A 14,476-nucleotide genomic window follows, 5' to 3' on the forward strand; every position below is an offset into this window, starting at 1 on the left:
TATCGATTTGCACAAGAGGGAAGCTGCTATAAATGTGAAATGTCCTGTAGAGGACCCCAGGTCTCGTCTTGTCAACATGGGAGCATCGATCTGGATCAACAGAAGCCCAGCTCCACCCCTCCTCCATCTAACTCACCTGGCCAGTGAAGATAAGGGGAGCAACTAGTTGTTAGTGTGCTTGGGGGTGTGTATGAGCACATGAGTGTAATATATATCACATGCATATGATACAGTGTTGATTGATTGATACATGTATTACCAAGAAACGTGGCACTTTTCCTTATCCCCTCTGAAAAGATCCTGTGCAATACTTTAAGTACAACAGTTGGAATGAGGGGAAGAGCCGTGCGTCCCAGACCTCAAGGGCTCTGAGAAATAAGTGCTCCTAAGAGCTGCTTGCACAAGTAGGGAATTGGTTAAACCAACTCAAAAACTGTCTGTGAATATAGGAAACATTTGTGATGCCCTACGAAGACCCTGTGAGCTCTCCAAGTTCAGGATTGTTCCCTGCAGGTGTGGAATCATTATGGCAGATGTCATTCCTGCTTCCCTCCTATTCTGACTGACAAATGGCAGCAGGTTTCTCCCCGATCTCACTTTCCCCTGAGTGTTTTCATGAGATGCAGACCAAAACTGATCCTTTCCTCTGTCCTCTGGGGAAAGGTTTGGGGAAAATCAGTTCCTCATAGGTTTGATGTCTCCTGCATGTATTTTGGTTAGTTCATCTCTTTTTTGATTCCTGTCTCTCTGAGATTTCTCTCTGGCACAGAGAATGACCTATGTCTGGATTCTCTCTATCTCCCATCAGGTGTTCGGATGGTGAGTGAGAATAAGGAGGAGAAACCCCAGCAGGAAGATGCTGAGCAAGTAGAACCACATGGAATGTTATCAGGAAGATCCAAAGGGAATGTTTCCAGGAGTTGTGCACTCCCAGAAAAAGCAAAGCCTGTGAGACTCAGCAAAGGCCAGAGGAAAACTTGAGGAGCCACTTAGACCTTATTACAAGTGAGAGAATCAACTAGGAAGAGACAAGCTACATATGCCATGAGTGTGGGAAAAGCTTAATGGGAGCTCAAACCTATTCACACATCAAATAATCCACAGAGGAGAGAAACTGAACACATGCTCTGACTGCGGGAAAAGTTTCAATCAGAACTATACCCTTATCAGACATTGGAGAACCCACACTGGAGAGAAACCTACACATGCTCTGAATGTGGGAAAAGCTTCAATCAGAGCTCAGACCTTATCAGACATCGCGGAATCCACACAGGTGAGAAACCTTATGGATGCTCTGAGTGTGGGAAATGCTTCATTCATACTTCAGCCCTCATCTCATATCAGAAAATCCACACAGGAGAGAGACCTTACACATGCTCTGAGTGTGGGAACAGTTTCTATCAGAACTCTGACCTGATCAAACATCGTAGAATCCACATAGGAGAGAAACCCTACGCATGCTCAGAGTGTGGGAAAAGTTTCAATGAGAGCTCAATCCTTACTAGACATCAGAAAATCCACACAAAAGAGAACTGTAATAAATGCCTTGACTAGGGCTGGCCAAAGATTTTTCTTTAAAAAAATCACATTTGCTAATTCCTACAGAGTGATCTTTGTACCATCTTCACCGTGGTCTCTCAGCTTCCCCAGATGAGTTACCTGCTTCTGCCTTTTGCAGCTCACCCTTCTTTGGGGTCCATCCTGTGATCTTTTCTATCAACTCCTTTCCTTTTGAGTCAAAGGAGCGTGTGTCCCTCTACCCAGAAATGTTCACCAGCTGCAGGTGGGAGAGAGAGGTTTGATCCCAACAACCTACACTAAGGCAAAAACTACTTGTGTCTTCCATCCACTAGGGCTGCACATGTCTTAGGCTGCTCAAGTTAGAGATCTTGGAGTAAAAAGACAGTTATAGCTGTACAGCAGATGCAGCCCATGTGCAGTGGTTGGCATTAGCTTTCCCCTTGACCTGACCTAAACTCCATCACTTTTCCTAGTCTAAACAAACCCTGAGCATCATGGTTATACGGTTCCCCCATTTCAAAGCAATTGTTAGTCATCAGCAACAATTAAATTAAACATGAAGTTAATTAGTGTATCATAAGAGGCAGATTCTGTGATAACTTTCAGTGTTACAATATGATTCAGGTTTTCTTCTAGTTCTCTCCCTGCCCCCTCCTACTCTATTGGAAATGGTGACAACTCCTGAAATTAAAACCTCACTGCAAAGGAATTAGAGTGAGGGAATATGTGAGAGAAATAGCATGCACGAGAATAGAGACCCAGTGCGGCCTGTAATTATTTCAATTTAAAATGGAATTTATTTTGATAAATTTTAAAATAAATCTTCTGTTAAGAGAAAAATTACTTGAGACAAAATGCACAACCTTTTACCCATCCTGTACAGTGCTGATGTGTTTTTGTTTGTTGGTTTGTCTGTCTCTTCTCCGGTGGTTGCTTTTTAATAAGAAATCATTTTGGTTTGAAAGCAATCTTTATTCCATTACCTGAAAGCAAACAGAGCCCTTCAAAGCAGCAGGCAATTTTCTTAAGACTTCATAGTACTTTGTCTGGACCAATAACAATCACCTCCTAGCCTTACAAGCACTGCACTCCCGTGCACAGCAACAAATATTAGTGGCTTTCAGCTTCAAATTGCTGCCTCAAGGTATCCCTGATCCTTATGGCCCTGCACTCCACCCCCTAATAGTCCTGGTCTCTGTCTGTTCAAATTCAGCCTCCAGGTGCTGAGCCTCAATGGTCCAGCCCTGAGTGAAGCTTTTACTCTTCCCTTCACAAATAAATGACCAAAAGCACACTCAAGAGTCATTCTTCACTTGCTTGGCCTGTTGTTGAACTGCTCCTTGCTGCTGTCAAGGTGCCCCATGAATGGCTTCATAAGCCACGGCACTTATGGGTAGGCAGGGTCTCAGGATCACAATGGGCATTTTGACTTCCCCTACGGTTATCTTCTGGTCTGGAAAGAAAGTCTCTGCTTTCAATTTCCTGAACAGGTCAGTGTTCCAAAAGATGCGTGTGTCTTACCAGGCCAGCCTGCATTAATGTCTGTGAAATGCCCACGGTGATCCACAAGTGCCTGGAGAACCATAGAGAAGTATCTCTTCTGATTAATGTACGCCGTGACTAGGTGGTCTGGTGCCAGAATTGTAATATGTGTGCGATCTATCGCCCCTCCGCAGTTAGGGAATCTCATTTGTGCAAAGCCATCCACAAAGTCGCACACACTGCCCAGAGTCACAGTCTTTTGGAGCAGGATGCAATTAATGGCTCTGGACACTTTTGTCAACACATGTCCAATGGTCGACTTTCCCAACTCAAACTGGTTAGCGACCAATTGGTAACAATAATTGGTATCTGGAGTAGGCAGCTTCCACTGTGCAATTGTCACGCACTTCTCCAATAACAGGACAATTCTCATTCTCGTGTCCTTGCATTGCAGGGTTCGGGTGAGCTCATCACAGAGTCCCAGGAATGTGTCTTTCCTCATCCAGAAGTTCTGCAGCCATTGCTTGTCATCCCAGACGTGCATGATGATGTGATTCCACCACTCAGTGCTTGTTTCCCGAACCCAAAAGCGGCATTCCACTGTGGTCAGAACCTCCATGAATACCATAAGCAATCTCCTGTCATAGCTACTATGTGTGGCGAGATCAATGTTGAACTCCTCTTGCCTTTGTAGTTTAAGGAATAACGCCACTGCCATTTGTGATGTATTAGTAAGAGCGGGCAGCATATTGATCAATAATGCAGGATACATTCCTGCAGCCCAAAGAGGCAGAATGTACAGTACACCAACCATTGAAAGATAGCACCAAATGCGGACGGAAGCACAGGGATTTCTGGAATGCAAAGCAATGCATCACACTGAATTGGGACAGGATCCAGGATGTCCCACGACCCCCTCTGCCTTCCCACAACTCTTAGGAGCAGAAGAGGAAGAGATGCTCAGTGGGATAGCTTCCCAGAGCGCACCGCTCTGAATGTTACTACAAGTGCCGCAATGTGAACACGCTATTGTGCGGGCAGCTGACAGTGTGAACACACAATAGCGGTTTCCCTTCAGCACTCTCTGAGCAGCACTGTAACTCCTGGCACTGTAACTCTGTCAGTGTAGACATAGCTCAGAGACACTGCCAGGATCCCTGGCCTGATCCCCTCTGGGAAATGAAGCACAACGGCGACAGGCTGTGCAGCCTTCACTTGTTTCCTGTACCTGAAAAGCCTGCTAGCCCAACGTGCTGGAGCATCTATGCCATTACCTGGTTCCTAAACTGCAGCTACAGTTCCTACCCCACATGAAACCAAAGACAGATAGGTGCAGAGATCCAACCCCTTATAATCTTAGAAACATTTTATTCCTTTTTCTAATTTTTGTCTGTTTCTTTTTATGAACTTGGAGAACTCCCAAACTTTGTATTAGATTGCGGTGTAACTGTACGGCTCAATGAGGCTCAATGAGGGTGTGAACACCTGAAATCTACAAAGGGAAGATGTTAGGAAGAATAGTTCCCCAAATCTTAATAGCCTTAAAACTCTGCCCCATGAAATGACGGAATGCAGGATCCTCACCTGTGCAAGCATTGCAAGGAATTGAGCTGTCAAATATATATTGTTCAGTGAGAGCTGTTTGAACTTCTTTTGCTAATGTCTCTATAAGGTCTGTACGTGTTTTGGGGTGAGAAGAAATATGAGCTACACAAGAGTGAAATCTAAGGAGAAATTGTAATTGGCTTTGAGGTTGTGGGCTAAATGTAAGCAATAATTTGGTTTCGGTATTGAAATATTCAGCTGGCTAAATCTGGGTTGCACTGCCTGGGTAAAAATCTCTGACTGGGGTTTCACCTGTTTTCTTGGGTTGCTCTTTTAGGATTTATAGGATTTATAGGGGTTGATTTTCAGCTGTATTAATCTGATGGTTGGACTAAATTGACGACTTGATTCCAATGCAATATTCTTGTTAACTCATTGATTTCCTGATTTGGCCTGAACTTTATCACGGTATTGTTTAATCCTTAGCTGAGTGGTGTCTATAGTCATTTAGCCTTAGTGATGTATGCTCTTGGATTTATTTGTTCGTGTTAATATAAAGTAACTGGGATATTAAGTCATTTCTTTCAATAAGCAACAGCGGCTGGAACTTTTATTTGTATATTTAATTTGATCTTCATTTTCTTCATTTCATAACTGTTCTAAGTTAAGGAATGTACAGCAACAAAAACTGACAGAAGCCTTTTGCTGCCCCATTCTGTGCTCATCCAGCAGGAGTAGAGAACAAATCCCTCCTGGAGCAGAGACTGTCACACTGGACTGTAAATACAAATGAATGTTCCCAAGGTTTGCTGTCTTTCTCAAATCATGGCATAAGGCTGACTCCTACAGGCAGCTCCTTGTAATCACGCCTGGCAGGAAGGAGATGCCTACGTGCATTCCGTAGGGAGGCAGGGGGATCTGGGAAACCTGGACACTGGGGGCTATTTACCCAGATCTCATGAGGAATTTACTCAGGGGTGATGCAGTAGAAAAGAGCTGGGTGCTGCTTTCCCCACTTATTTCTCTTTATCCTCTTTCAATCTCACCTGTTTCCCTTTCTTCCCCTTCCCCCCACCCTCCTGGCAGGGAGACTTGGTCACTTCCCTTCTTCCAGGGGTGCTCACGCTCCTGTAGCTGGATTGGCCCCTGCGAGCACTAATAGGATAGAGAGCCTCGGTGTGGGACAATCCCTGCAGCTGCCCTGTTATTGGAGAAGTGTGTGGCAATTGCACGGTTGAAGCTGCCTACTCCAGACTGCTACCAGCTGGTCGCTGTCGTGGAAAGGACCACCAACGAGTTGAGTTGATTAGACAGCCTGAGGCTCCTTTATTGATTAATCAGAGAATACAAGCATATATGCAGGGAGAGACGATAAAGTCCCCTAGCAAGGGGAAGTCGCTCTACCTTAGAGCAGAGATACCTGTGTTTATAAAGCCTAAAACCGCAAATTATCACATGAGCTTGTACATCTGTTATTACCTTATTTGGGTGATACATGACATGTTCTCAAAACAATTATTGCAAAAAGAGCTAAAAATGGCCAAGCTGTTCCTTTGTACTTCCTTTTAGGAAGCTCCTTCTATCGCCAAGACCTTGGCACCCCGGTTATCCTTCTCTTGCGGTTTGAGCAGCTGTTTTTTCAAGCAAATTTTGAGGAACTTGGGTCCAAAAATACGTTTGTTCTTTTGGCCAAGTTATTAGGGGTTAGCTTTTATGCTTGCATGAGCTACTTGATAAACTATAATGACCTGACAGCTGTTAATCTTTTGGCAGTGATGGATGGGTTATTTCAGGGACTTTTATGTCAGTATGACCCCATATAGCAGCATTTACTTATTTAGCAGCATTTGGTGGTGATTGTAGTGTTAGCAGCATTTAATAACATTATAGCGTTATGATAATAGTGTGTAGTAAAATCAGAGAGTGAGCCTCAGGAGGGTTAGTGGAAAATCAACTTTTCTGACTCTGCTACGTGTTAGTATAATTGAGGCCTAAGGCCTTGATATAATTATTAGCTTGATTAAGACCTGGCTTTTGGGCCTGGGGTCAGCTTTCTTTATCAGTCGCTAATCAGTTTGAGTTGGGAAAGTTGATCGTTGGACATGTGAACTGAGCATACTCAGTAAATCTGCTGAAGCCACTTCCCTTCACTCCTCCCTTACTCAGAATCAGATTCTGCAGATTGCTATTTATGGGGTGTCATAAACATATAGCTACACGTAGCATAAAATACCCTGTAAAGGGTTAAAAAGCTCAGATAACCTGGTTGGCACATGACCAAAAGGACTAATAAGGAAAGAAAATACTTTCAAATCTGTCAGGGAAGGTTTTTGTTCTCTTGTTCCTTTGTTGTCTCTGGGTCAGCGAGGAACCAGAGCATGGAAAATACATCTTCCTAAGCACATGGCATAGAAAAACCTTTGAGTTTTGTCCATAGGCAGGTCCTTGCATACCTTGCTGAGTCACAAGGTGTATCTGCCTTCTCTCAATGGGTCGATTGTATAGCTGATGGTCCTTAATGGACCATCAAGCAGGCTAGGCAAAACTGACACCAACTTGTCTGGATGGGGTGTTCCCCAGAAGCATAGCACAAGTTTGAAATACGAACAGCATAGAGTCAATATGCATAACGTCAACTACTAAAATGTTACACATTAAGAGATAGTATCATTATAATCAGCCAGTCAGAACTTCTCCATACACCCCTTACATGACAACCTTTCTACAATATTAGATGCAAATATAGAACAGTGGTCACAATGGTGATCTATACAGTTACATATTATGTCATTAATGTCACAGGAGGTGACACAGTATCAGTGAGACTGATATTGGAATACTGCCTCCAATTTTGGTGTCCTCATTTGAAAAAGATGTTGTGAAATTGGAGCTGGGGCAGCAAAGAGCCACCAAATGTTCTGAGGGCTGGAGAAAAATGACGTCTAGTGAGCTACTGAAAGAGCTCAACCTGTCTAGCTTATCAAAAGAAGATTGAAAGGTGACTTCATTGAAGTGTTGAAGGGCCTTAATGGAAAGAAAATATTGGGTATTAAAGGGCTCTTTAATCAAGCAAAGAAAGGCATAACAAAACCCAATGGCTGGAAGGTGAAAAGAGACAAATTCATATTACAACTAAGACACAAATATTCAACAGCGAGGATGATTCACAGCAAGAACAAGCTACCAAGGAAAGCGGTGGATTGTCCATCTCCTGATGTCATTTAATGAAGAATAGATGCCTTTCTGGAATGTGTTTGCCCCAAAAGTAGCTTATTGTGTCCTACAGGAGGCCTGTGATATGCAGGGGGTCAGATTAGATGCTCTAATGATCTATTCTGGCTATAAAGTCGACTAATTTCTGAAAAACTGAGTGTAGCATTGGCAGCAGCATCTGATGTTTTCCTGTCTAGCCGGCTTGCTGCCTAGAAAGAATCCTCCTTGAATGGGGTGATCCACAGGGAGTAGCTCAAACCTCCAAAGTGCCTGGCCAGGGGCAGGACATTAGCACAGCAAGGGAGGGGTGTGGAAGTGACATCACAAAGGCCTTTTGCAGGACCTCAGACTATTGGTCAAAGGTGGTGGGGAGGTGGTGACCTCACAGAGAGATGCTGACATTAGGCAGGCAGAACGGAGGCGAGGGGCCGGGGAAACCTCAGAGACCCCTGTGCCTTTGCTTCAGCAAGTCTCCTTCTCGAGGTCTCTCTCTGAGGACTGAGAGAGTATTTGGGTTCACTTACGTGAGCGCCAGGAGGAACCTCTTTCTAGTTTTCTCCTTCTCTTTTCCTGATTTTACTAGAAAACAACTGTCCCTGTTTAGAAGCTAAGAGTCTCCTTGAGGTTTGAAACCTGTTCAGTCTGATCCATCTGGTGACAGTTGAATTCTAGGCATGGAAAACACGAGCTTCAGGAGGCAGAATTTTATTCTGCACCTGGGATTTTGTCCCTTAGAATCACTGGAGCATTAGGCTTTGTCCTTTTTGTTTCATCTTTTCCTCCATCCATCCCTTCCTCCTTTCTCTTTGTCTCTTGCTTCTTTTGTCCTTTCATCTGTTCCCCTCCCAACACCAGGAGCGAGGTGTGTGTGTGTGTGTTGCAGGGGAGTGCTCGGCAGCTCCCACTATGGAAGGTCCACCTAAAAATGTGGGGCAGAAATAGTGCTCAGGCCGTGATCCCCACCGGTGACCTGGGCCATCCTTTGGGCTCTCTGGTGAGAACCCTCAGCCTCCCATCCTCAGTCTCTACCCTGATTGGCTGAGCAGGGGGTTATTGACAGGGAGGAGACTCAAGTCCTTGCTGTTCTCTTTTAAGACCAAGTAAATAAGTCATAGCCAGTCATATGTTTGATGAATTTTGTTGCTTCGCTGCATTAATGGTCTCTGAACAGTTCATGATTCTCTCTAACATTGCAGTTCTCCTCAAATCTTGCTGAATAATTACTGTGCACTGTTGTTGGTCTGAAGCTCATTTGAGAACACTTTACTCAAGTTATTCAGTGTTTGAAATTCAAGATCTGATGGTTAGTTTCAAAATCAGGACTCTTGGATCCTATTCCCAACTCTGCCAGTGACTGGCTGTGTGAACTAAGACAAGTCAATACTCCTTTCTCAGCCTTAGCTTCTCCGTCTGTCAAGTAGGGATAATAATGATTTGCACCTACCTACCTCACGGGTGGGTGGAGGATGGGGATCCACTGGAGAGTGTCACTAGGAGTAGTGCATAATATGAGGTGTCCTACCACGTTTACTCTGATCAGATTATGACATAATAGAATAGCTGAAATAGTCTCTTTTATTTGTATTTTTTTATTTTGAAATTGTTAAGAGCAGCAACGACTTAGCTCAGACTGAAGCATCTTATCTAATGTTTGTGATCTAAGTGTTTTCTCTTTGTGTGTAATGAGACAATTTAACACTGTGACAAACACGTTGCAACAAAATCTTTTTGCAAAGAACTTTCATCCCACTTGTTTTGATTTTGAGAAACAAAGTGGTTTAGTCTGAATGGGATTTTCTGACAGAAATGGTTTCAATTAAATTTCCCCTCCATCTCAGTTCCTGGGCTCTATCCTTGCCTCTGGGGGCGGGGGGGGGAGGGTTGCTGTTTGTTAGAACAGGAGTCAGGACGGGTGGCTTCTCTTTCTGGCTCTGCCACCACCTTGCTGTGTAGGCCCTTGGATAGGTCACTTCCCTTCTCTGGACCTCAGGCTCCTCCCTGCTGTCCAATGGGAACAGGAATAATTCTCAAACTCTGGGCAGTCATGAGGCTGAATGTGAAAAGGAGCATTAAAACCCTGTGTGTAGGAGAAAGGGGAGTTTCACGGTGTTTAGCACCAAGGAATTCTAAAGTTTGCTAAAATGTCTAGTCTGCGGAAACAAGAAATGGTCGGGGACATACTTTTTAACCACTGCCTTTTTTAAAGCCCATTCAGGGGTGTGAGTCCCTGTCTCTTAGGTACCTGGGGTTCTTTGCCAGCAGGAGAGAAGAGGTTCCTACCTCTATTTTTGTGCCCTTAACAAATCAGGTGTTGTGCCCCAGTTCTCGTCTGAGATCCCTGAAAAAGAACATCTCCCCATCCATGAACAAGACAGGACCTATCTTTAAAAGGGGAACAAAGAGACCCCTGGGACTTGCAGACTAGCTAGCCTCACTTCCACAGCTGGAGAGATACTGGAATACATTCTTAAACAATCAGTGTGTCAGCAGCACCTACAAGATACTTTGGTTCTTAGGACTAGTGAGCATGGATTTGTCAAGAACAAATCATTCCAAACCAATCCTCTTTCCTTCTTCGGCAGGGTTACGGGCCTACTGGAGGTGGGTAAACAGTAGATGGGATCTATCTCGGTGTTACTAAGGCTTTTGACACAGTCCTGTAGGACAGTCTCACAAGTAAATGAGGGAAATGCTGTCTAGGCAGAATCAGTGTGATGTGGGTGCAGAGCTGGTTGAAAGCCCAGACTCCAAGAGCCCTTCTCCATGTCTGGCTGTCCAACGGAGAGGGTGCACCTAGTGGGTCCTGCAGCGATCAGTCCAGGGTCTGGTACTATTCAATAGTTTCATTACTGATTTGGAAAATGGACCGGAGAGCATGCTTCTAAAATTTGCAAATGACACCAAGCACTTTGGAGCACAGGATTGGAATTAAAAACGCCCTTAACAAATTGGAGAATTGGTCTTGAGCCAAACTCCACGGCTGGGCCCCTCTCCCTAGACTGGGCTGAAGTGAAACCCCAGAGCCAAACACTCCTCCTCCTGGGCAGTGCGCTCCGCCCTTGAATGGTCAGATGCTGCTTAGCACTGTCACAGCAGCTTTGGCTGGAGGATTCTCCCAGCACTTTCCAATAGCGGGAAAGTATGAAATCCCCAGCAATGGAACTCAGGAGTCCTGACTCCCAGTCCTCCGGTCCAGTGACTCCAGCGGAGCACACTCCCTCTCAAAGGCAGGGAGAGCGGCCATGAGGGCCTGCTTGTAATTGCCGGCTGTGGGAGGAAGTGTGCAGCAGTGGTTAGCAAAGGGGCCTGGAAAGAAGGACTGCTGGGTCCCATCCATACATCTGACACTTCGTGTGACCCTGAGCCAGTAGCTTCCCCTTCCCAGGCTTGTTTCGCATCAGTAGGGTTGGGGTCACAGTTCTGACAGCCCAGAGGGGTTGGGAGGCTCCAGGAAGGTGTATAAAAGTCCTGGGATTTCAGGATCCCAGAGGCGCTGTCACCCCCGCACTAGGGTGATGTTCTGCACCCCCTGCTGCTGGCCAAGTTTCTCCTTTCCCTGGCAATAAGACAGACTCTTGTTTTCCCAGCCAGCTGATCGCTCAGTGTCATCACCCTGCCTGCTGGCTGGGCAGAGTAACTCCTCAGGACACCACCTCCCTCTCCAGCCTGCCTTGGGCTTGGAGAGTGAGGAGAAGGGCGAGGGATGACACTGAACATCCTCCATCCATCGCTCCGTCACCAGAGCAAGTGAGTGGCATTAGGGGTCCTCGGTGGCATTCCCTTGGTGGCAGAAAGAGGGGGAGAGACTCTCTCCCAAAGGAGATTGGATTTGCAAATAGCCCCCAGGAGCCCCTCACTCTCAGACTAGAGAGGGGCTTCTCCAGAGCAGTCTCCAGTGTGTTTGGCAAGGTCCCAGCAAAGGGGCTCCCAGCCCTTCCCTTGTGGGAGACTGTTCCCCAGGCTGAGAGTCTCTGAGCTGGGCCAGACTCGGTGAGCTGCTGAGCATGGAAATCAGTGGGAAATGAGGGGCCCTGGCCTTGCTATGCCTAGGGACTTTGAAGTGGGGAATGGTTTCCCAGGAGAAGTCCGGACTCCTGGGTTCTGTTCCTTCTCTAGCCTGGGTGGGGCTTGTGGGGGGAGGTGTGAGTGTGCCCTGGGCTGACAGGAGGGAGCTGCTTGTCCAAAGTGATTGATGGTTTTTGTGACTGGCCCCAGTGCTTGAAAAGGATGAGACTCCCTGGTTCTTGCAGCCCCAGGGATGACAAGGGGGAACGCTGAGGGGCAGCAGATCATGCAATGAACTCCTGCCAGTGTGTGTAGCCTGCACTCCCTGCACCCCTGTGGGGGGGAGGAGGAGCTGCTCTGGCTGGAGCAGGGATGGGGAGGGACCAAACAGGCTGGTTAGTGAGAGGCTGCCTTGATCCCAGACTCACACCTGCTCCCCGCTCGGTTCCAGGATGGCCAGGCTCCTGAGCATGTTCAGGAAGAAGGCTCTGCAGGCAGACCCAGAGCCTGTGGGAAGCAGCTGCCATCTTCCCCAGGAGCGGAGTGGCCCCTCCGTCCCCACTGGCGGGGAAGGAGCCCCCGGCCGGGCCAGGAGGTGGAAGTGCCCAGCCTTCTGAAAGAGGAAACCTGCTCCCAGCGCAGGCACCAAGGTGGGAGAGGCACCGGCCAGGCCAAAATGGAGCTGGGCCAGGATGCAGCTGGGCAGGCAGGACCCAGCCCAGGAGCAGAGCTGGGCAGGGTGGCTCCAGGGCTTGTTGTGTGGGCAGCAGTGGCCCCAGAAGCCCAGCCCCGATTTCCAGCAGGAGGCCTCACCCTGCCCGGTCAGTGAGGACCTTCGAGCCTTCCCAGGATAGAAGGTGGAAGATCCCTCTCTCAGCCCCAGCAGCTCAGCCCGCTCCCCATGGGACAGCAGCAGTGGCTGGGAGTCGGACAGCAGCGTGGCTGACGGATGCTTCTGCTTTGTTCCAGGTGAGGAGCCAGGCTGGGCTCAGGGAGGGGTGAGGAGGGGGCTGTGAACACCCCAGGCCCAGGCCCTCGAGCAGTGGTATGGGGGCGGGTCCCCAGCTCAGGCATCTGGCCTGAGCCACTGAACCCCACTGACACTAGATGCTGCCACTTTAATTCTTGGTGCTCCATTGGGCGGGGGGTGGGAGGCACCTCCCAGGGAGTCCAGGACAGTGGGAGGGGTTCTCTTTGCTATGGACTCCTGAAGGAGTTGGGGGCTTACGACACTGAGGCTACTTGGAATCAAATACATTTGAGATACAAGTACATAGACCATATTCCTAACTTCAAATACAGAAATGGTACACACATACAGCCAGCATAATTATAACCAGCAAATCATAACCTTGTCATAGACACCTCACATGCCAACCTTTGCACAATATTTGCTGCAAATATATAACAGTGGTGGCAACAATGATCTCTATGGTCCCAGTTCATATTAATAACATCACAGAAGGCTATGGAGAAGTGGGAAGGAGGCATCTTCCAGCTGGCGTGTCTCGTCCGTTTCTCCCTTGCCGCTTGGGTTGAGGTGGGAAGGGAGCAAAACGTGCCCGGCTGAAGGTTTTGTGCTCAGCCTTGAAGATTAAACCCGAACCCCCAGCATGGCTGGGTCGGGCTTGTCCTGGGCTCTGTGGGGGGAGGGCTCAGCTGGGAGAAGGGGTAGATGAGGGGATTTTGTCTTTGATAGATAAGGGCTTTGTCAGCGAGAAGCTATAGGTCACATGCTGGGGGTGACAGTGGGCTCTGAGCTGGGGCAGCAGCAGCAAGGGAGCAACATGTGTGTGAGGGTAGGGTAGGGGGGTTCACTTGGTAAAAATGAATCTGCCAAGCCGCTCCCTCTGCTGGAGCAAAAGCCTCTCATTTATCTCCTCAACTCCCCTCCATGAAAATCTCCACCCCTCCCCCGGCGCTGAGAGACCCCTTCACTCCAATAGAGTTTTGTAATTGTTCTAAGGCCACGTCCAGACTACCCGCCGTATCAGTGGGTTAAAATCGATTGCTCGGGGATCGATATATTGCGTCTAATCTAGACACGATATATTGATCCCCAAGCGCACTTATATCGATTCCGGAACTCCATCAACCCCAACGGAGTTCCGGAATCGACACGGAGAGCCGCGAACATCGATCCCGCGCAGTGTGGACGGGTGAGTAATCCGATCTTAGATATGCGACTTCAGCTAGGTTATTCACGTAGCTGAAGTTGCGTATCTAAGATCGATTCTCCCCCCCCTCCCCCCCCGCCCAGTGTGGACCAGCCCTGAGTCTTCCTTGGCCTTCTCCAAATAGTTTTGCCATAAAAATGATCAAGGACATTTCAAATGAGAAAAACAAACCAAACCAGAGAAACCCCCACCATGCAGTTTGGGTCTGAATTTTTCTACTGAAATTTGGAGACAATAAAACTCATCCCTTTGTTGGCCAGAAACCAAAGCTAGACCTCCCCTGCTGTAGTGTGACTTGTGCTACCAAACCACCAATGCGCTGACTCCTCTTGTAAGACACTTCTCTGCACAATGCTGCTGCTAATCCAGTTACTCACTCCAGGAAACATTTTCCTTAGCCTGGTTCCATGTGTCACTGGTTTGTATTGCAAAGACCAGTCCCTGGCCCCTTGGTCCGGACATCCCCATTCACATCAAGCTTCAAGTTGAGAATCATTTTCTATTCCCGTTCTGTGGGAGGGGAGACTTTTAAC

The 14,476-nt window shown here is 47.3% G+C and overlaps 1 long non-coding RNA gene across 1 annotated transcript; it reads left to right on the top strand.

Moving 5' to 3' along the window:
• The first annotated feature begins 365 nt into the window (after positions 1–365).
• Positions 366–1,439, top strand: LOC115640658. Its single transcript, XR_003997916.1, has 3 exons — positions 366–404; positions 770–1,273; positions 1,358–1,439. It is a non-coding gene; the product is annotated as an uncharacterized LOC115640658 (long non-coding RNA).
• The last annotated feature ends 13,037 nt before the right edge of the window (positions 1,440–14,476 follow it).

Source organism: Gopherus evgoodei, unplaced genomic scaffold (genome assembly GCF_007399415.2).
Source record: "Gopherus evgoodei ecotype Sinaloan lineage unplaced genomic scaffold, rGopEvg1_v1.p scaffold_324_arrow_ctg1, whole genome shotgun sequence".
NCBI classification, from domain to species: Eukaryota; Metazoa; Chordata; order Testudines; family Testudinidae; genus Gopherus; species Gopherus evgoodei.